Here is a 23,277-nt window from a genome sequence, read left to right on the forward strand (position 1 = left end):
TGTTAAAGGAGTTATCGCTGGCAGAAAGGAATAGTTGAATGATGTCACATTCATGTGTGGTACTAGAGAGTTCCTAACAGCAGTCATTGTAATGAACCTATACTAAAATTTCAATCAAGCTAATTCTTGCAAGGCTTTTGCCATTTTGGCACTATTACTCAAAGCTGTGTTTACTGTTATCTATACTTCCATAGTGTAGGGATTAGCATTATTAGCTGCTGTCCTCAGGGGCCTGGGTTCAATTCCTGGTATTGCCAGGTCTGGCAGGAGGGCTGATATGTGGTTAAAATGATACATGCAGCTCACCTCCAATGGGGGTGTGCCTGATAAAAGCTGCATCACCTTTGGGTCGAGGACATAAATTTACTGTTATCTATAGATAGAGGCACCTGTTTGTGTTGAACATTTTGGCCCAATTTTGTCAATTTTTAACAGTTATTTTGGTATATCTTTAGCTACTTTTATTTTATTTCATCAATAATTTTGCTAAATTTTATTTTCACTTTTCATTAAGGCGCTGAAGTCTAAACGGTCTGACACCGAGGTTAGCCAGTTCGAGTCCCGTTGGTTGAAAAAATTTTCACCATCAGAATGTTGGACGGCAGGGTAGGGGAGGTGGTGGTATACAATTTCTAATCACTAGATTGCGTGCCAAAAGCCTGGATTAAATTCCACACCTCTCCGCAGTGCTCATATGGAGTGAGGGCATATGACGCTGTTGATGGTGATTCGTCCATCAAATGGGGACGTTAAAGCCTTGAGCAGACCCCTTGGTGCTATTCGATAGGAATAGGCTATGTGCCGGCACCGGGTTTCACCCTCTCCCTACTATCATATATCACATCATTCAGTTCATCTCATTAACTCCTGTGATGAGGTTGACGTCAGGAAGGGCATCCGGTTATAAAAACCCGCCACGACAGATTCATCTCACCTCATACTCGACCCCGTAAGGAAACGGGTCAAGGGTTGGACACACACACAGCATATTTGCAGTATAACAACGTTGTATTTTTGCATAAGCACAGTAGAACCTCGATTATACGTTCCTGGAAACTACGTTTTCCTGTATTATTTGTTTAAATTACGTGGTCCCGCGAGCATCCTAATTAAATCACGGTGTAAAAATCCTGCATTATCCGTTCCTCGAAGAAACTATCTCCCGTATCAACCGTCCAGAAATGTCAGTCCCATCAACGCTAAAACGTCGATCACATGTTTTACGAGAAACTGTATCTTACGAAAGGACAGCTACTTACGAATCTTGATGTTAAAGTCCCGTCATTGTGGTAATTTGAGGAAGTACTATACCGGAAAAGCAATCGGCGGTGAACTTGCATAAGCTTCGCATTCAGGTGGTATTGTTTAGAAAATCGAAAATCATAAAGCAGAGAGTGTCCACAACAATTGGAAAGAGACAGAGCACATTTCGACAGCTCTACTTGAAGACGGAGCGAGTTTCGTCAAATGTTCGTACTTGCAAAACGTCTACATTATGTCCAGGGTTAGATGTTTATTTAATTAGCTCTTTTTGAGTGCATTGCCGAACAGGTTTTCGGCACTTCCCTCAGGGCACTGTATAGTCACTGGGTTTTCAGGCAGGAATCAAAACTGCTTATACTTAAGTAACAGAAATATAGTATTTTAATGTTATCGTATACGATTATGTTATCGAGACCAAACAGATGTTGCACCTTACACACATAAAGCCATGGGAGGTTTTGGGATTGCCTATTACTGTTTTGGTCCTAATATAAGACTGGAAATTTCACGTTTTTGTGTAAAAAATAAAACCAGCAGTCATTTTATCTGCACACATTACATTTAAAAACTTTATCATTTCGCACTCGTACCGACTAGTACAGTGAGCACGCTGTCCAGCTGAGCTCAAGGTTGCGAATTATCGTAATTTCAGAAATTTTTATATTTTTTTTTCTTTCCAATTTGATTGTGATTAGTGACGGGCAGAATTGAATATAATGCATTCCAAAACTTGAGAATCTATACTTACATACAAAACCATATTCTCGAGTTCAATATAACCTTTAAAAGTTGATGTAGGCCTAATTTACGCGGTACAAGATTTCAGTAAACTATGAACAGTATACCGATGAACAAATTACGATGGAAGATTTAAAAAAAAAAAAAAAGGGATTTTGTCATCATGGGCTCTTTTGTATCCAATGTGCTTTATTTTATTAGATTAGAGAATTAAAAACTACTTGTGGTCGATTGTTGTTTGGCTGGGTTATCGGTTTTTAGAACAGTTTGACTGATCAAAGTTGTTGAACTGAAAGAAGTTTTCAGAGGAAACTGACGAAGTTTCCCCGGTAAAACTGAATATAAAGTTCCGAGAATTTTATGTTGCGTGCCGGTAATTAATGTTTGAAGCTGGCCCCGCGGTCGAACTCGCCTGCCTTTCACGCGGAAGGCCCGGTTTCGATTCCCGACCAGGTCAGGCATTTTTACCTGGATATGAGGGCTGGTTCCAGGTTCACTCATTCCACAATTACCTTTAATTGAGGAGTTATTTAATGGTGAGATGGTGACCCCGGTCTCAAGAGCCAGGAATAACGGCCGAGAGGATTCGTCACCACGTAATCTGCAGGCCTTCGGACCAAGCAGCAGTCGCTTGGTAGGCAGAAGGCCCATTGGGACTGTAGTTTGGTTTGGTTTAGGGATGTTTGTAAGATTATAAGTATACATATTTCTTTTTTGTGATGTTTAGTCAAATTATTGATGGTTCATTCATTCCCGGATTTTCCGTTTTCCCGTGTTGTAAGTTTTTTTTCCGTGCTCTATCCAAACACGAAGAATGAAGGGTCCACTGTATATAAATACATGAGTTATGCTTCTGCTTAAAACACATACAGTAATACTAATTGTATCAAAGCATAGAAGTTTGAAAAAATTGTATCAGCTGTCACTCTAAACAAATAGGACCTAGCCTAAGTATACAATTTACATATCAGTCTGAAAAAGATAGGGATACCATGAGTTCCATATTACTGGGAGTCAGAGCTATTCTCCTGTCACACATTACAATACGTTGAGAATGTCCTCTCACTATCAACATTACTGACTGGGATCCATAAGGCCTTCACTGCAGCTTCTACAAAATGCTCATATTCTGGTTTCAGGGAAAGAAGAATGGCAATCGCATCAATATCTCTACCTGCTCTACATGAACTAGTAACTAGATCCCTAAACACTGTGTATGGTTCAAGGTATTCTAACGTTGAAAGTTCTCGTATGGTGGGAATTTGCTTTATTAGACGAGAGTTCATCATTTTCTAAATCACCTTCCATTATGCTTCTTGGATCAAAATGTTTACAGAGAGAAGAAATGATGAACTTTCCTGTGTTAAACTGTATTAATTGGTTCAGCTTTTTCAGGCTTGCTCTACCTTCAGATTGAAACAAAGATGTTAAATCCATCTGCATTTATTTTGGTAGATTGGAAAGTTCATCTGAGGTTGTCTCAAAAAAAAAAAAAAAAATTGCATCCTCTAGTAATTTAAAACCCTCTGAAAGGTTACTAAGCTTAGATATAAGTACAGGAATTTATGGCATGTTGGAACTCTCTAATGTGAGCAGCAAGTTACAATATTTTGAGCAATGCTCAACAAGAAAAATAGCTATGTAATGAATTTTTGTTACTTCATTTGGGGTCAAGGCTTTAAAATAGTTCACAGCAACACTCTCATCTTCAACAGTTTCAACAAAGACTACTAGATCATGAAGATATTCTCCAAGGTACTCAACACTCTTAAACCATGAGTTCCACCTGGTGACCACAGGAATAGGGAAGAGTTTAGCTTTAGTGGGTTCATCTTCATATTTTCGTTTCAAGAATTGAATGTATGCATGCTTTCTCTTTCGTGTATTAAGGAAGATGTGTTTTGCCTGTACAATACATTGGTTCAAAGCATTAAGTTCCATGGCCCACACACTGCCCACCAAATTCAGTTTATGAGCCCAGCGCTGTGTGTGTACCAACCCTTCTGAAAATAGAACCCTAACTACATTTATACACTTGCCCATGTAACGCGCTGAATCTGAAGTTACAGAAACTACATTCTGGTACCGAATTTCAAGTTTGTGAATTACACTCATAATTGCTTGTGAACATTCTGAAGCATTAGCATTTGCAATAACTTTCATTCCCTCTACAAATAACTTCTGAACTGTACTATCACCACAACTAAGCACTTTTATCAGAACCATAAATACACATTGCCCTTCCTTGTCGGTCGTTTCATCACTCTCTCATTTTCAAGAGCTTCTTTTAATCTTTCCTCCTCCTCTTTGATGATTCGAGGTACAGAACCTTTCCTCAGTCTTCCAGTTGTGGGCAAGTCTCCAGCACCTTAAAAAAATAAATAGGCCTAATATTAGAGGGCTATTTAACATCATTTGAATTAATTAAATGATTAATTGTAAGTAAATGAGGGATCCAGCATGCATTATCTAGACCTAAATGTCATTAAACGAGAAAACTAGCACAACTGCACGAAGTTATTAGAAAAACATAACCCCACATCTCTTCTTCAGAAAAAATGTATAGTATTGCACAAACCTGGTATGAGCCTTAATCGTATTTCACTCGTTCTGCCGCTGAACTAGTGTCTGTGAGACTAGCTTGTCTTCTGATCCGTGTCGTCGTTAGTGCCTTTTCCTTGTTCTTCTTACATGAAACTCTGTCATTATGTTTCAAGCACGTGTCCTTTCTCTGCCACTCAATTTGCACATTGCAGTATATGCACATCAGTATCTTTCTAGTTGTGTCAAACACGTAAAATCCTTCCGATGCAAATTCTTTTTCTTGATAAAAAACTGTCACAACCATTTTAATAAACTGAGCACAAAATAAGAAATTAAACGCACCGATCAGCAGCGATTTTCATCAGGCAAGAGGAAATACACCGTCACATTACACGTAATTATGAGTACGATAAATTTCTCGCTTCACAGGAAGCTAATTTAGCGATAATCAATATACTATATCTCAGCTTCGAAAGCGTATAAAGTCGACTGTGGATTCAATTATCTGATTTTATTGCCACAACTCGCCTCGAATCTCCGTCGTAAACTTCAAATGATGCAATTCCAAATAATTTCGTAAATTATTTTGCTTAAACGTAAATAGTTTCAAGTTTTTGAGCAAAATTTGTAAAATTTTGTGATTTTGCGTTTTGCAAAAAACAGGTACCTCTATCTATAGATACTCTCCACAATAGTTGTTGTATTAGGACAGACTGCATCATGGCCTGTTCTTTCTGCCAATACTGACCATTATGAGGTTACTCTCATTTTGCTCAGTGGGACTATCCAAGATTGTACCTACTTCCTCTTAACCCAATCACATCATTTGACGATCCTAGCTCGTCATAGTTATTCGTGGCATATGAATCAAATGACGAGCTCTGCTCGCGGCGATGCACAGCAGTACATCAATCCATGTAGTTCAGTCACTAACCCACAGATGCCACTTGTATGCATTCTGAGCTGAAGTTTACACATGTGGCTTCGGTTTTTTCCCTTTCACCAGGTTCTCACACACTTCCGGAATAAGAGATAAGAGAATCCTTTTTTCATATTAGTTCGCTCTTGTCAGTTGCCATCATTGTGTCAAGCAGATGTGCTGGTGATGATGAAGAAGGAATACGGAAGCTAATAGATAGTGTTTTAGAGAATCATATTGAAGGCAGTGATGTTTGTGACGACGAAATAGACCCTGAAGTCCTTAGTTCGAGTACTAGGGATGCGTACAATAGTTCTGATGACAGGGAAAGTGATGCAAATAACGACGGTATGCCAAGTCTTCCGAAACGAGCTCGTACCTCGGCACAGACTAACTTGACTGACTGGAACTGGACAAAAAGTGAAAATAAACCTGTTGTACATAAGTTTAGTGAATACAGTGGGGTTAGTGAAAACTTATTGAAAAAGTTTGAACTCTCAGTTTTTTAATTAATATATTTAATGCAGCCAAATAGCCATAACAGAGAATATAGGATTACATTGATGGGTTACATATTTGCATAATCACTTATAGACATTGTTCTTCTTGTACAGAATTCAATGTGGTACTGTTCACACGTTTTTCCACATAGTTTACACTCACAGTCTATACTTGGGTCATGGAAGTGTTTTGATTTGCAGAGTAGGTGATGAAAACCGTGAACTGCTAATCTTGTAATGACATGTCTTAATTCAAAATTTGCTTTTGTCCACGAGCGATCTATCATTGCCCCTGTGCCATAGAAGTCTGGTTGGACTTCTTCTCTCTTCTCAGTCAGATTTGCTAGCAGTTTCTTTGATGCACCGGTGTTCGGTAGTGGCATACTTGTCCTGAGATCTTCTATGAGAAATGATTCCCTTGCGAGGAGATATACAAGTCTAGATCGTGTCGTTTTTGATACACCTATCACCTTCTTTATATAGTTCGCTTTCACCTTTTCCAAGGTTGATAAGTTCCTCGTTGTTAAATGTGTCCAGATAATTTCAATGCCATAAGTCATTATTGGAAGAATTTTTACTCTGAATAGCAACATTGCTGTCTCCAGACTAAGTGATCTAATGTCTTTTATTTCATGCATTGCCATCATTGCTTGAGTTGCCTTTTCTGTGACATGTTTTGTGAAACAATATGCGCTCGATTGCAGGGTGATGCCTAAATATTTGAAGTCCGATACTATCTTTAATTTTTTATCCTGAATGAAGGTCTCTGCTGAGGCGGGTACTCTCCCTCCTTTTCTGAACACCATGGTGTCTGTTTTTGAGATGTTTATGGACAGCTTGTTTTCGGAGCACCAGTTTTGGACGTCATTTACAGTTTCCTGTAATTTTGTTATGTCTCTTGAGCCAATTACAATATCATCAGCATACGCGCAAGAAAATACTCCCTCCTTTTGGGTAATTCTTAGGATATCTGCGGTTGCAACTATAAACAGCAAAGGACTCAGTGGGTCACCCTGTAGGACCCCGTTTGATTGAGCTATTGGATCTGATAGAGTGAGGTTATCTGAAACTCGTACTTCGTTCCATTGCAGTATTGACGTGATGAGATAGGTCCATATGTTGTTCGTGCCTAGCATCTCCTTAAGCTTGTCTATCACTAGCTTCCTGTTTATCAGGTCAAAAGCTTTAGTAAAATCTATGAAGATGGTGTAATATTTTCCGTTGTCTTCTAAGGCATCCCAGATTTGGTTTAGCAGGAGTTCAATAGCGTTTAGGGTAGATCGTCCCTTCCTAAAACCAAATTGGTTCTCTGGCAGATGCTCATTTATTTCCTCATTTATTTTTCCTGTTATAATTTTGGTGAATATTTTGAAGGGGCAGTTTTCCAGTGCTATGCCTCTGTACTTATTGGGATCTCTTGGGTCTCCTTTGCCTTTATATAGAACTTTTACAATTGACTTTCTCCACTGGTCGGGAATGGAAGCAGTTTCTATACATTTGTTATATAATTTTGTCCATATAGGGGCTAGCAGGTGTGCAGTGTCTTTTACATATTCATTATAGATCCCGTCCGGACCTGCGGCTTTCTTGTTTTTGGTGCTGTCTATAGCGGTTCTAGTTTCCTCTATGGTCAGGGGTACCCAGTCTAAATGTATATGTGGAGTAGTGGTATGTAGATCATTTCTGGGGTGCGCTGGACCTTCGATGTTGAGAATCTTACTAAAGTGTGATTCCCAGATTTCCATATCTATGTAGTGCGTCTGTTGTTGTTTCTTTGGGTGTATGGCTATGAACGGATTTTTCTTGGCTTCCTCTGCTAGCTTCTTGCTCTCCGATTCTAAGTAGGCGCGTTTCTTTTCTTTCAGTGTTCTTTTGTAGAGTTTCCTCTTCTCATTGTATATGTATGTTAGACTTTGATTATTCAAGTTCTGCCTTAACTGTTGCAATTTATCTAGGGTCTCCCTCCTCAGCCTATAGCACTCACTATCAAACCATATCTTTGTTCTTCTTGTGGCCCGTGGAATGGCGGCCTTTTGTAGGATTTCTTCTATTATTCCTGTTGCATCATCCAATCTTGAATTATCTATTAATGTGTCTAGATGTGTAGTTGAATCTAGCATATCTTTAACTTTCTCAACATCTATTTTCCTTGAAAGGGGGTGAATTGTCTTTTTCTGTAGTTTTTCCCACTCCCCTTGGATACGTATTTCAATTGGTAAGTGTTTCCTAATCACGGCTTGGTTTGTTGTCCATATTGTAGTCATGATGCCTGTTATTGGTCCTTTCGTAAGTGCAATATCTATTGTGCTCTTTCCATTATGTGAGATGTATGTAGGGATAGTGGGGTTGTTTAGCAGGATGAAGCCTTCTTCTTCCAGTTTCTCGAGGACTAGCTTTGCTTTGTAATTCGGAATGTCCAGTCTGCAGTTAAGGTCACCTGCTATAATTATTGGTTTATCTTGCTTTGTCTGAGTGATCATTTGGCCTAGCTCGTCCATTATGTCGATCGCTGTTATGTTCGGTTGGAAGTAAGCGGCTATAATTACCAGGCCGCCTATTTCCAGTAGTAGGGTATGGTTCTGTTGCCTTTTTGATAATATTGGGGTTAGGTGTGGTTTTATGAGGATAGTTATCCCCCCAGAAGGTCTTCCTTTTTCTCCCTGTCTAGCTGTAAGATGAAAACCATAGAAGTCTGGGTGTTGCCAGTCGTCAGTGATGAATGTTTCCAATAAAATTGCTATATCGTACCCTAATAGAAAGTTTTCCGGGCTCATATTCATTGCACCTTTTAGCCCTTCTATATTCCACATCATGATTCTTAGACTTCTTGAAGCGTCTTTTAAGTTTTGGTTCCTTCTTTCAACTATTTTATTTTCCGAATTGTTCGGAGGAGCGTCCATTGTCTCGTATGGGGCGAAAGGATCGAAATTGAAAACGTTTGATAGTAATCCCTTTCGGCCAGAATTCCTCTTCATATACCCTGTCCATTAGATCAAATGGAATCCCCACTTTGAAAGCTTTCGTGTCGTAATTGGTTATTATTTCTTCACACGTAACGTCGTCTTTGATTCCTCTGTTTTCTAGGTATTTCTTTATGACATCGGAGGTTGTGTGCGGGCTCAAACGCCCCATAAAGAGCCAAGCTTTCTTCTTTGCCGCTTGCAATTCTTCAACTCTTGGACCTGTGCTTATAATTGCATATTGCTGTCTAGTTTGCTTTCTACTTGATTTGCTGGCAACTTGCTCCGGAAAATTGGCATATTCCAGGTCTGGAGTTTTTACCTGCACCAACTCATATTCCTTTCTCGGCGGTGTTTCTGCTTGAGCTTCGTTAGGACGGCGGATTTGCATATTACTCCTTTGTGGAGGTGTTGGTCTAGGCCTCCATGTCATCTGAGTATTATACTTGTCTGTCCCGCTGTTGTCTGAGGTTTTGTGTACAAGACTATCTTCGTCCATTTTCTGCATTCTTCTTTTCCCACCATTCTTCCAGGCGTTATCGCGATCGCCATTCCCTTTCTCTCCATTCGTGCTCATTTTGGCTGCTGTTACGAACGAGTTCATTATTATCTGTTCCGCTGGCGAGATGTCATTTATTTCTTTTGCACTATTCGCATTGTTGTGTCCGTTGTCCTCCTGGCCGTTGTTGTTCATATCCTCCATCTGGTGCATCTGGTGGCGCACCACTTTGTCTTCTGGCATGGTTTGTTGCATTGTCTCCTTCTCCGCTTCGTTTTGCCTTGTGACTGCAGTTGTGACTCTTCCATGGTTGATTTGGGTGTTGGTTCCATTTCCTTCCCTTCCCTTTTTGGTTACTTCTGGTTCATTTGGTTCTTTTTGGTATAGGCGGTGGGCCCCCATCGTGTTTTCCAGCTCAGCCCTGACGGCATTACTGATTCGCTTTTCTAGCTCAGTTTCCATTTGCTGGGTCAAGTATTCCCTCAAATCGTCGAGCCTCTTTTGGAGATCTTCGATCAGGTTTATGCAGCCGTGTTCTTTTACCTGGGCAGCACGCTTACAGGCGGTGCAGAACCACATGAGTTTCCGGTTTCTCCTTTTCAGAATGTCATACTCTCCTTGTGTTAGGGTTGAGCAGTCTTTGTGTACGTGTGAGTTGCAGCGGTCGCATTCCACCGTAATTTCGTCAGTAGTGATCGCTTTTGTACAGGTAAAGCATTCTTCATCTGTTTGGTAGTTGTTGGTTGGCATGATGTGTCTGCTGGATGTCAGATGTTAGCACTATTTTGCCTGTCAATTGCGAACGCTCGTCGGTTTTGTCTTCTTGAATTAGATTCCTATAACATAATTCACCGTTCGTACCCACGTACCAACATGTTCTCTAACTAACTACATAAATTTGTCTTTCGGTTCTGAATGCGTATCCTCGTTTAGCGCATCTGCCAAACGTTCATCCCCTGTGTGTGTGTGAAAGTCTCACCACAGTACATGCATGAATATATTTCCTCTCCTGTGTGAGTGATATGTGTAAATACCTTACTATACGTGATGCATAAGGTAATACTACTCCAACCACTATGCCTACCTCAAATCTACAATTCACCTTGAACAGGATTAATTAAAATCTTGTGAACACTGATTCATGATTCATTTAGCGCATCTGCCAGACGTTCATCCCCTGTGTGCGTGTGAAAGTCTCACCACAGTACATACAGGAGTATATTCCTCACCTGTGTGAGTGATATGTGTAAATACCTTACCTACTACACTACACGTGATGCATAAGGTAATGCTATTCCAATCACTATGCCTACCTCAAAACTACAATTCACCTTGAACACGATTAATTTTTAATCTTGTGAACACTGATTCATAATTCATTCGTAAATAATTACACCCGGTAATACGCACGATGAAGATATGTTTATTACGGAACATCTACTGTCACATTTAAATAACTAATAACGGCATAACTTAATGTTCACTGATCCTGAGAATTTATCTTCAGGCACTATCAGGCATTATCGGATAAATTAACATAGAGTGTCCAATAAAGTGTCTAAGTGTTGCGCTAATAAAATGTAGCTTTCTGTCGAACTGTGCGATGGGCTGAAGTCTTCGTCCAATTTCCTATTTCCGTAGTTGAGTTCTAGCTCACTTGAATGCAGATACGTTGAGTAGTTTTTCACTATGAAGCATAACGAATCTCACCTCACCTTCACTTGGGTAAAAAGAAAATGTCTTGACAACACTACTCACGTCTGAAGCGCTGATTCTATCTGTAAATATGTAATTATAACCCATTTATCACAGCAACACTCTCGCAGGTCGCGTGTACAAGTCACCATCTCTCAGTTTTTTGTGAATACATGAACCATTTGTTTGACAAAATATCTGTTGAGACAAATTCATATGCAGCAAAACAGTTGAGAAATCCTGACAGAAAAAAGTTGAAAGACGATGACAAATGGTTTGAGACTACACCTGACGAAATTAGGGCATATTTTTCGTTAGTTATACTAATGTCACAAGTGTGAAAGTCAAGAATGCAGTTATACTGGAGTAAAAACAGGTGTATAAACAGTCCTATTTTTTGTGAAACCATGAGCAGGGAAAGATTTATTATAATTTCACGATTTTTACATTTTGTTGACAATGAACAAGTCGATAGTAGTGACAAACTATGAAAGATTAGGCCTATAATACAACATTTCTGCTCCAAATTTTCAGAATTATATTTACCTTCACAAGACATTGCTCTAGATGAAAGTCTAATGAAATTCAGAGGCTGCCTTTCAGATGTGCAGTGTAATAGGTCTAAACCTTCTAGGTTTGGAATAAAAATTTACAAAATTTGTGAATCAAGTTCTGGCTACTGTCTGTCTTTCAAAATTTATGTAGGTGATGATATAACAGATCCAAGTCTGCTAGCAAGTACAAACGTTGTGCTCAACATGTGTGAACCCTTGTTAGGCCGAGGGCATACAATGCGGAGTGTCCAAGGTTGGTCGGGATTGGACACTTTGGACCTTGGACACTTGATTATTATCACAACACTGCTTGCTGTGTTTCATTGCGCTTCACATGGACAGCGATCTTTTGAGGTGAATCACGTAAAAATGATTACATTATAAGACGTAATTTTATATCTTGCCTCTTCAGTGAAGTGTTAGTTTATTACATTATTACAGGTCCACATTGAACTGGGAACGTTGTCCTTGGTAACATCTCAAAGGACTTATTGTTCGTTTCCACCTCACTAGACTGAAGTTTTTATTGAATTATTTCTACTATGATTCTACGTCAAGTTTAAAGAAGTGCGATAAACAGTACTTCAAGACTATTTTATTTTTAACTTGTTGTTCTTTTAAATCCACGTTACGTAGGTGCTTTGAAAAGTTCTTGGAATGTACTAGAATTATCTTACCTTGGTGGAACTGCTTTTATTTTTCAACATAGTCTCCCTGTAGACTAATGCATTTGGTCCAGCGATGTTCCAATGCCTTGATCCCATCTTGAAAATGAGATTCCTCCAGGCCTGCAAAATACCTCTCCAATTCGGCTGTCAGTTCTTCCCTTGTAGAAAATCTCCGTCCACCGAGGAAAATTTTCAGCTTGGGGAATAGATGAAAGTCTGATGGTGCCAAATCAGGTGAATAAGGTGGATGTGGCAACAATTCGTACCCCAGTTCATGAAGTTTTGCCACGGCAATAACACTTGTGTGCGGCGGAGCGTTGTCCTGATGAAAGATGATCTTTTTCCTTGCCAAACCAGGCCTTGTTTCGCGTATCTTTTCCTGTAATTGGTCTAGGAGGTTTGCATAGTATTGCCCCGTAATTGTTTGGCTAGTAGGAAGATAATCTATTAGCAGAATGCCTTTTGCATCCCAGAAAACTGAGGCCATGACCTTTCCGGCCGAACGCACTGCCTTTGCTTTCTTTGGTGGTGGTGAATCAGCATGTTTCCACTGCTTTGACTGCTGTTTTGTCTCTGGGGTATAGTAGTGGACCCAAGTTTCATCTGTAGTCACAAACCAGCGCAAAAACTCTTGTTGGTTGCACTGAAAACGGGCCAGACTTTGTTCGGACATTTCCAATCTTGTGCGTTTATTGTCCAATGTCAAGAGCCGCGGCACCCATCTTGCGGATAATTTTTCATACCCAATTCTTCGGTTAAAATATAATATACCCATTCAGAAGACATCCCTACAGCTTTAGCAATCTCCCGCACTTTCAGTCGACGATCCTCCATGACCATTTTATGCACTTTTGCGATAAATTCTGGGGTCGTAACACTTTTTGGCCGTCCACTACGTGGATCATCATCCAAGCTCTCCCGACCAAATTTAAACTCGCTGGTCCACTTGGCAACAGTTGTAAATGAAGGAGCAGAGTCCCCCAGTGTGTTCTGAAAGTCGGCATGAATTTCCTTTGCTTTCATACCTTTCTTTACAAAGTATTTAATCACTGCTCGAATCTCAGTTTTTTCCATTGTCACAAATCACTACGCAGGAACAACAACAAAGAGTCGTCACTACCACACTCCTGCAGCTAGAGCACTGACGCGCCACGTGTTCACTCACAAAGGATGTGTGATTATTGCGCGGGAACCTCGCTGCTCTAGCACTGACATCTAGCTATGATTCCGAGAACTTTTCAAACCGTCCTCGTATTTCATAAGTGAGCAAACCGGTTTGCATATGTTTTTATCAGTTTATGGCATAAGACTCGCAAGTCTTGGACTTGTAAAAAAAAAAAAAAAAAGAAATGGACTTAGAAACAGTATAATTTCATGTTGTTAATATGGTTTTAAATTATGATCAATTTGACGTAGATAAACTTATATGATTGTCAATTTTTCCACGAACTTATATCAGCTGATGATGACGTAGAGGGGCGTCAAAACTAGTTCTGATTGAAATATATGTTGCAATTACATCTAAGCAACAATTTTTATGTATTGAATAAGGTGGACCCAAATTATAATAAAAGTTGTAATCTTGGTTCAATACTGACAAACAATGAAGTTTATTAGTTTAGCCCGCCTGGTGGCCATGATCGTTAAGGCGCTGAAGTCTAAAAACGGTCTAACACCGAGGTGAGCCGGTTCGAGTCCCGTTGGTCGAAAAAATTTTCACCATCAGAATGTTGGCCGGCAGGGTAGGGGAGGTGGTGGTATACAATTTCTAATCACTAGATTGCGTGCCAAAAGCCTGGATTAAATTCCAAACCTCTCCGCAGTGCTCATATGGAGTGAGGGCATATGACACTGTTGATGGTGATTCGTCCGTCGGATGGGGACGTTAAGCCTTGAGCAGACCCCTTGGTGCTATTCGACAGGAGTAGGCTATGTGCCGGCACCGGGTTTCACCCTCTCCCTACTATCATATATCACGTCATTCATTTCATCTCTCATTAACTCCTCTGATGAGGTTGACGTCAGGAAGGGCATCCGGTCATAAAAAACCGCCACGACAAATTCATCTCACCTCATACCCGACCCCGTAGGGAAACGGGACAAGGGTTGGACAAACAATGAAGTTTATTAGTTTAACTGAAGAAGCTCACCAGGCAAAGATGGTGGACCATCGGTTTTTGGGCTTAAGAATTCAGGTAGGAAAGATAGGCAAGAATATAAAGTTTATCAAAAAATGTATCGAATTTAATCTGAGCCCAAATTTTTTAAAGAGGGTATTTAAAACGAATCAGGTGCTTTCACACCAGCGTAATGTACAACAAAAATGTAAAAGATTTTGTCTAAAAAATGAGTTAAAATTTCTTTATAAGAAAAAAACCTTTTTGAATCAGCAGTTATATGAGACTCACCTCAGGGCCGCTGCCTTGCTTACTAAGGTGCAATGTAACATTTTTCAAGACTCGGTTCAGAATAAATTAAATAACTTGCTTCCTGCTAAACAGAAAATATTGGATATATATAAGTTTATATATATTCAAGAAGCATAATGTCGGGGTTTTGTTTCGTACTGATAATAATAATAATAATAATAATAATAATAATAATAATAATAATAATAATAATAATAATAATAATAATACAGTTGTATTGCAAAATTCAGCCTCAGTCAATAGATCGAACCAATATTCCAAATCGGGTGTTTATAGATTTAAATGTAACGACTGTGCGTTCACATATCTAGGTCAAACAGGACGAAACTTTAAAATTAGATATACAGAACATACTAATGCCATAAAATATAACAGGTTTTCCACGGGTAGGCCAGCATATACATGATCTAAAGCATAAATTCACATCTACAGAACTGGACATTGAGGTCCTGGAGAACTTAGGAAAAAGAAGTTTGCTGGATGTTATGGAGGGTTGCTATATACACCTAGAACAGTATTTTAATCCAAACATTAATTTAAACGAGATTTCTGAAAAATCAAATATTCTATTTGATTTCCTTATTGCATTTTTAAAAAACGTACATATCCCGGTCAATAGGTCGGCATTTCATATTATGCGTACAGCGTTGCTAGTTGCTTCTTACAACCACGCCCTCCAGAGCTGCAACAAATTGCCGTTCCTCAATTGCTCCTCCCACTTTCCCCGACTTCCCTTCTTCAATCCCGACCAACCTTGAACACTTGATTATTATCACAACACTGCTTGCTGTTCTTCACTGCGCTTCACATGAACAGCGATCTTTTGAGGTGAGTCACGTAAAAACGATTACGTTATAAGACGTAATATTATATCTTGACTCTTCAGTGAAGTGATAGTTTATTACATTCCTATTATTACAGGTCCGCATTGAACTGGGAACGTTGTCCTTGATAACATCCCAAAGGACTTATTTATCGTTTCCACCTCACCATGATTGCTCTATTAAAGTGACACTGAAGTTTTTATTGAATTATTTCTACTAAGATTCTATGTCAAGTTTTGAGAAGTGTGATAAATTAAGCACATAGTACTTAAAGACTATTTTATTTTTTAGTTGTTGTTCTTTTAAATCCATGTTATTTCATAAGTGAGCAAACCGGTTTGCATATGTTTTTATCAGTTTATGGCATAAGACTCGCAAGTCTTGGCCTTGTTAAAAAAAAAATGGACTTAGAGACAGTATAATTTCATGTTGTTATTATGGTTTTAAATTATGATCAATTTGACATAGATAAACTTATACGATTTGCAATTTTTCCACGAACTTATATCAGCTGATGATGACGCATGAGGCGTCGAAACTAGTTCTGATTGAAATATATGTTGTAATTACATTTAAGCAACAATTTTTATGTACTGATTAAGGTGGACCCAAATTATAATAAAAGTTGTAGAAAAGTGTCAAACGCAGAAAGGCCCCAGCTCCCAGAAATTACATACTGCCATCAAAATTTAGTAAAATTTCTGATTCAGATAACGATGAACATACCGTATCTTCAGCATATAACTGTTCTAGGTCAGCCACAAAAAAAAAAAAAAAGACCGGGCGAGTTGCCCGTGCGGTTAGAGGCACACGGCTGTGAGCGTGCATTCGGGAGATAGTGGGTTCGAATCCCACTATCGGCAACCCTGAAGATGGATTTCCGTACTTTCCCTTTTTTTTTTGCTAGGGGCTTTACGTCGCACCGACACAGATAGGTCTTATGGCGACGATGGGATAGGAAAGGCCTAGGAGTTGGAAGGAAGCGGCCGTGGCCTTAATTAAGGTACAGCCCCAGCATTTGCCTGGTGTGAAAATGGGAAACCACGGAAAACCATCTTCAGGGCTGCCGATAGTGGGATTCGAACCTACTATCTCCCGGATGCAAGCTCACAGCCGCGCGCCTCTACGCGCACGGCCAACTCGCCCGGTGTTTCCCATTTTCACACTAGGCAAATGCTGGGGCTGTACCTTAATAAAGGCCACGGCCGCTTCCTTCCAACTCCTAGGCCTTTCTTATCCTATTGTCGCCATAAGACCTATCTGTGTCGGTGCGACGTAAAGCCACTAGGAAAAAGAAAAATTCCTACAAGTCTCGTTTCTATGTCAAGGAAAGGCTACGAGAATCTATGTTAAATCTAAATATTATATATTGATGAGATTTCAAATGCCAGATTACGGAAAACAGTCTTTATATTGAGAAGGATACAGTAATGAAATCAGAAAAATTATTTGAGGTACCGGTATATTAACTTGACCAAAAGGTAAACCAAATTGAAAATAATGGTACAAATGATCATTTAGGAGCTTTATTCCTATTAGAACAAATTGAATCTTATGGGAAGAAAAAGTGAAATAAGGAGAAACGATGCTAAAAATTTGCATCCTCTGTCATAGGAAAGCACCTACCGGCTACAGATTTGAGATCCTTGCACTGCCTAACTGTACCACACCAGAAGATGCTGAAAAATTACATAGGATTTTCTAATGGCAAAACGGGCATAACATCGCTCTCCAAACAGCGGCTTCAATAGGCCTACGAATGTCGCAACATCAGATGTGTGGAGGAAAAGATAGAATCGCTGATAATTTATAAGATAGCGATTAAACCCAAAGTTATTTATGACCACAATCTCGATCACTTTATCGGATACACTGAGGCAGAATTAGAGAAAACGGGATGAAGTAACAAACTCGCTACGTACAGACTTCACTGTTTCTTTCGTTAATTACTTATTTAGTTTAAGCAAAGTGTAAGAAATACGTTGTAGAAAGTAAGTCATAAAACTGCTCTTGGTCTATTTTATTCTCTCACATCTGTTTGGTGTCTTCTGAAATTACTACTTTTAATGAATTTTTATAGCTTTTCAAACTCGAATGTGTTGCAATGAGCAAGCAAGACAGCTCAGTAAAGAGAACTCTAATGGCACTTTTCGGAAGTATCTCGAGGCCGAGTCTTGTGTGCTGTATTTCTCGGCCTTATGTATCTTGTAGGCAATGATTTAGGGCACGTGTGTTCCTTCTTTGTGTTGTGAAATGGCTAAGCGCCAGTATTCTTCAAAGACACTCAGCGAGAAAGTTAAAATTACAAGGGCCGTCGAAAAAGGACATAAAACGAAAACTTAAATAGCTAAAGACTTTGGAATTCCTGTGTCCACGCTTTCAACGTTTTTAAAAAATTGTGAGAGCATAAAAGCTCAGGAAATGCAGGGTGTAAATATAGCAAAGCGAATGTGCATTCGAGGAGCTAATCACTCTGATTTGGAAGTACAATTGATCGAGTGGTATCGGCATGTTCGGACTAACAATATCCCTGTTGATGGCAAGATTATTAAGGGGAAGGGGAAGTTGAATGAACTAGTGATAAAGATGGGTCTTGAGTTTCAGTGTTCAAACGGGTGGATTCAGTGGCACAATATCACATGGCAGGCAGTGTACGGAGAAGCCGAATCAGTGAACACTAGCGATGCAAACAGTTGGCAAGAAAGCGTGTCTCACATAATCAATTCGTATGCACTGAACAATATCTTCAATGCCGATGAGACTGCATTGTTTTTTAATGCCGAGCCCAAACAGACTTATGGTTTTAAGGGAGAGAAGTACCATGGCAGGAAATCTTACAAGGATAGGGTCACAGTCCTTCCGTGTTGCAATGCGGACGGAAGCGAGAGTTCCTCCTCTCATCATAGGCAAGTACGAGAAGCCACGATGTTTTAAGGGCATCAGGCACTTTCCGTGCAAATATAAATCGTCTAAAAATTCCTGGATGGCAGGCAAAATTTTTGAGTGGCTGGTATGCCTTGAGCGCAAAAATGGCATGCCAGGACAGAAAAATACTTCTGCTGTTGGATCAGTGCGCTGCATACAAACATAATTTAATTTTAAAACATGTGCGTCTTCTTTTTCTGCCGGCCAACACTATGAGCTACTTGCAACCCCCTAGATTAAGGCATAATTTCATCTGTGAAACATGCCTACAGAAAGCAACTGGTGTGTTATTTCTCCGGGAAGTTGGCAGAAATATTCAGGCGGGAGAAATACGCAGGTGGAACGTGATTGGTGCAATGCGGAGTGTGACAGTTGCCTGGGACGCTATTCATTCATCGATAATCAAGAACTGCTTCATGAAGTGTGGTTTTGGTTCGCTAAATGAAGTAGAAGAAGGAGAAGAAGAAGACAATGAAGAATGGAAGGAGTTACGGCAAAAGTCAGATGTCAGTATGACTTTCTCCGAATGCATCACCATAGACCATGCGGAGACTACTTCAGAAGAGCGGAAACCCGCCAGATATTCAGCTGTGATCACATGACCCCAGAGGGAGATGCAGCTACAGCTGATGTTGAACACGGCGAAGATAGGGCACAGGCAGCAACTATTCCGTCAAAGAAAGATGTACTTGCCACTCTAGCCATGTTGGATTCTGTGATAAGTGCAAGTGATGGTGACAACGCTACAATTAAGGGTATGGCCCATATGGAGCAGTTCGTAGCTGGTGTTTATAAAAAAGATGAAGCGACCTCTCATACAGTCTTCCTTTAAAAGGCAATAAGCCTAATGCGTGACAAAGAAAAAAAGCCCTACTGGACCATTAAACATTTGTGAATTATTCGGTACTGTTCAAAGTTACTTATTATTAGGGCTCGGATGTTTAGGAAAAGTCATATTTTTTCTTTGGATTTTGGTACAAATCAGGTAATTATCGTCACAATTAAGTAATTTTTATTTGTCACATAAATGCATATTTTGGTTATTTTTCATCATAAGGTGATATTTTGAGCTATTTTCATAGAAACGTCATATTTCGGCGGTTTGGTAACAGATGTAGTTGTGCAAAATAATTGTGAACTTTCCGAATGAGAACTAGTATTCGCAAAACTGCTTTTCCATATCACATCTGTAGTTATTACAAGTGAATACTCTGAATCTTCTATCAAGATTACACAGGAATTGTTTTCCTGCAGTTTGTCAGAAAGTCTGGCATATATTAAGTCAAACTTTGGAATTATATCGAATGCAATTACTCGTTTAGAAGCTGCTAGCTTAGAAATTCATGCAAGTATTGAAATTGTGAGAAGTATTGAACTTTCAGCACAACAATCACATGGAATAGTTGGCATCAGTGTAAAATGGAAATATTAAAATGTGCTTAATCGAAGTGACGCTTTTCGCTATGTGTGCAATGTTACAAGTGAAATATGTAATGTGAGTGGAATGTATTTTTTTGAAGTCTTTGTTTGTAAAATACAATATGATGTTTTATTTTTATTGACCTAACCTGTACTGTATAATGTTGTAACATAGGCATTTGTAAATAGTAGAATTCTGTCTATAGTTCCTGGAAAGATCCAGAAAGTTACATAACTTTTGTACAGGGTGTGTTACTTTGTTGGTATATGTTCTAGAAAGTGTGTTCTGTCTATTCTGGAAAAATACGACTTTCGCGATCATGCGTATTCTAGAATGTTAGTCAAAGTTCGCGATCGAAAGTAAGGTTGTGATTGGTGAGTCTAGGCGGCGATAGGAAACACGTGCACGCTGATTGGCTGCCTCCAAGGCCAGTAATTCCTATATATAGTGAGCGAGGCAGTGTTCGAAGGAATTCTGTATCCTGAATTCTGTCGGTCTTGGTCCATCTGTCTGCGAGCAGCCTATCTGGTTGACGTCCCCCAGTTTTCGGGATGGCGCTCTCCTCGGGTAAGCACTCTTGAATTCCGTTCCTGCTAAAAATTCCGTAATGTTCCGATTTGCTTTTCATACAGGAGTCTGCCCTAACCTCGCCTAGATTCACCAAATTAGTTACTTATGACGCCTTAGTTTTTCAGCTGGACTTACCTGTTCGTTTCCGAGGCATTCCCATTTCTTGTTTCACTAAAATATGTATATTGTAGTTTAATATTATTTCCCTTGGGGATTGCCTCTGGTATTTCTGTATCACTTGAGGTACGCTAGATTTTGGATAACCTGTAAATTGCATTGTACTACTGCATTGGTAACTGGATGTACAGTTGATTTGTAATTTGAATTTATACTGCTACGAATAACCTATGTATATCACTGAGCTTATAGCTCATAACTTGGAATGTATTTGTAAAATTATCTTGTAAATAATATTTTTTTTTAACTAAGGATCACGGTGATTCATTTCGGAATCCGCTATCTAAGCCCTGTCCATGCCTTTGGTAGGTTCCCAGCCTTTTCATCTTCCCGGTTTGTTGTTCACTAGTTGGCCCTACTGATATTTCGTACATGTTTTGTTGGAGATCCGAGTAATCCCAGCTACTGTTTTTCCGAGTGTGTAGTGATTTCTTATATTGTGTATTGTACTCTTACCTCCCCCTTTTAACTGTGTTTGTGCCTTGTTTGGTGTTACCCCTGTAGTCTGAGGTAGCATGCAATATAAATAATGTTCTTAGAGGAGAAGGCACCAGTACATTTCAAGATGAGTGCATACTCGACAGCCGTGATTTAATATTATTTAAATATGCACCAATAATGTCTTGTGACGTAGAAATGAGCTTCTCTTCTTACAAGAATGTGTTAAGTAATAATCGGAAGTCTTTCGTGCCTGATGCTTTGAAGATGAATCTTGACATACACTTCAATACCACCGGCGAAGAAGAATTAAAAAGTTCTGTGAGTCTGCATTATTTGCCCTGCTGCCATACCATAATGTATCGAAAGACATCTACTTAATTCATTTTGTGGTGCTCAATTTAAACCTTAACGCATTTGAGTAACATTAATGTAATCTGGGCTTAAACGTTCCAAAATATTTTTTTAAAATAGATTCATTTCTAGTTTTCTCGTATTTCAAACCACCAATGAAGGGTGAAAACATATTTTGACTTTTACAATATTGTGTAATCCGATAATCTTAGCAAACTTGGTACTTTATAGGTACAGTAAAACCTTGTTAATTCAAAGTCGTTGGGACTCAAAAACCGGACTTCGAATTACGTGATTTCGAATTAACCGCCAATTCGCAATTCAGAAGTACCAACTCTTGCCTCGTTACAAAATGTTCTAAGGTCCATTACTGCATGTTGTATAACCTTGCTTCACAGTTTATACCTTTCAAATGCCATGAAAAAAGAACTATTTCCAAAATGTATCCAAGAAGGTGCATTTATAGTATACAAATAATGCACTTGGATATCTCACTGGCAAACAAAACCTCACGCAACGAAGGAAAAAAAAAAAAGCACGATACAAAGACGAGGAGAAATCTATGCTGGCTCCCATGCGCAAGTGCTTTATTCATTGGATTACTATACTGTATGCATTTTAGATGCCTTGTATTTTCACAGAAAGTACCCGATGCCCTTAAAATCGAACTTTCCTACGACTCTATCCTTGTATGATTTCCCGCCATGGCACTTCTCTCGCACTTCAGAAATGTAAACACTTGCCGCGTCACAAAGTGTTCTTAAACCCATTAATACATGCAATCACCTAGATTCACAGTTTAAATTTTTCAAATGCCATGGAAAGAACTATTTCCGAAATGTGTCCAACAAGGTGCATTTACAATGTTCAAATAATGCACTTGGATAAATCACTGACAAACATAACCTCACGCAACGAAAGAAAACAAAATCACACAATTCGAAGACGAGGATAAATAATGCTGGTTCCCTTGGGCAAATGCATTATTTTTTGGATTTCTGTACTGTTTGCATTTTTAGATGCTTTGTACTGGCACACTGGTAGAGCAACCGACGCGAAATCGGGAGGTTGTGGGTTCGGATACCAGTGGTGTCCAGCTGGCCATTTTTGTTCTGTACTTAACATCTCTTCAACACATACTACATGTACGTAACACGACCTAATACATTGAAAGTCTGTTTCGATTACAATGCGGTCGTGAAAATTCAATATTCATTGACATGCCCCACAACGGGCGACTTAAACACACTCTACAGTATGCTAGCAGCAGTGCCAGACCTGTAGCTCAGATCCTTTCAAACAGAACAAAGATGGCCTAGGCCACCATAGCTCAATTGGTAGAGCAACCGACGCGAAATCGGGAGGTTGTGGGTTCAGATCCCACTGGTGTCCGGCTGGCCATTTTTGTTCTGTACTTAACATCCCTTCAACACATACTACATGTACGTAACCCAACCTAATACGTTGAAAGTCTGTTTCGATTACAATGTGGTCATGAAAATTAATATTCCTTGACATGCCCCACAACGGGCGACTTAAACGCACTCTACAGTGTGCTAGCAGCAGTGCCAGACCTGTAGCTCAGATCCTTTCAAACAGAACAAAGGTGGCCTAGGCCACCATAGCTGAATTGGTAGAGCAACCGACGCGAAATCGGGAGGTTATGGGTTCGGATCCCACTGGTGTCCGGTTGGCCATTTTTGTTCTGTACTTAACATCTCTTCAACACGTACTACATGTATGTAACACGACCTAATAAGTTGAAAGTCTGTTTCGATTACAATGCGCTTGTGAAAATTC

At 39.5% G+C, this 23,277-nt stretch overlaps 1 protein-coding gene across 1 annotated transcript in view; it reads right to left on the minus strand.

Moving 5' to 3' along the window:
• LOC136876972 (intraflagellar transport protein 81 homolog) overlaps positions 1 to 23,277 on the minus strand; it is a 142,758-nt gene that overhangs the window by 55,093 nt on the left and 64,388 nt on the right. The window lies entirely within an intron of this gene.

Source organism: Anabrus simplex, chromosome 7 (genome assembly GCF_040414725.1).
Source record: "Anabrus simplex isolate iqAnaSimp1 chromosome 7, ASM4041472v1, whole genome shotgun sequence".
Lineage (NCBI taxonomy): Eukaryota > Metazoa > Arthropoda > Insecta > Orthoptera > Tettigoniidae > Anabrus > Anabrus simplex.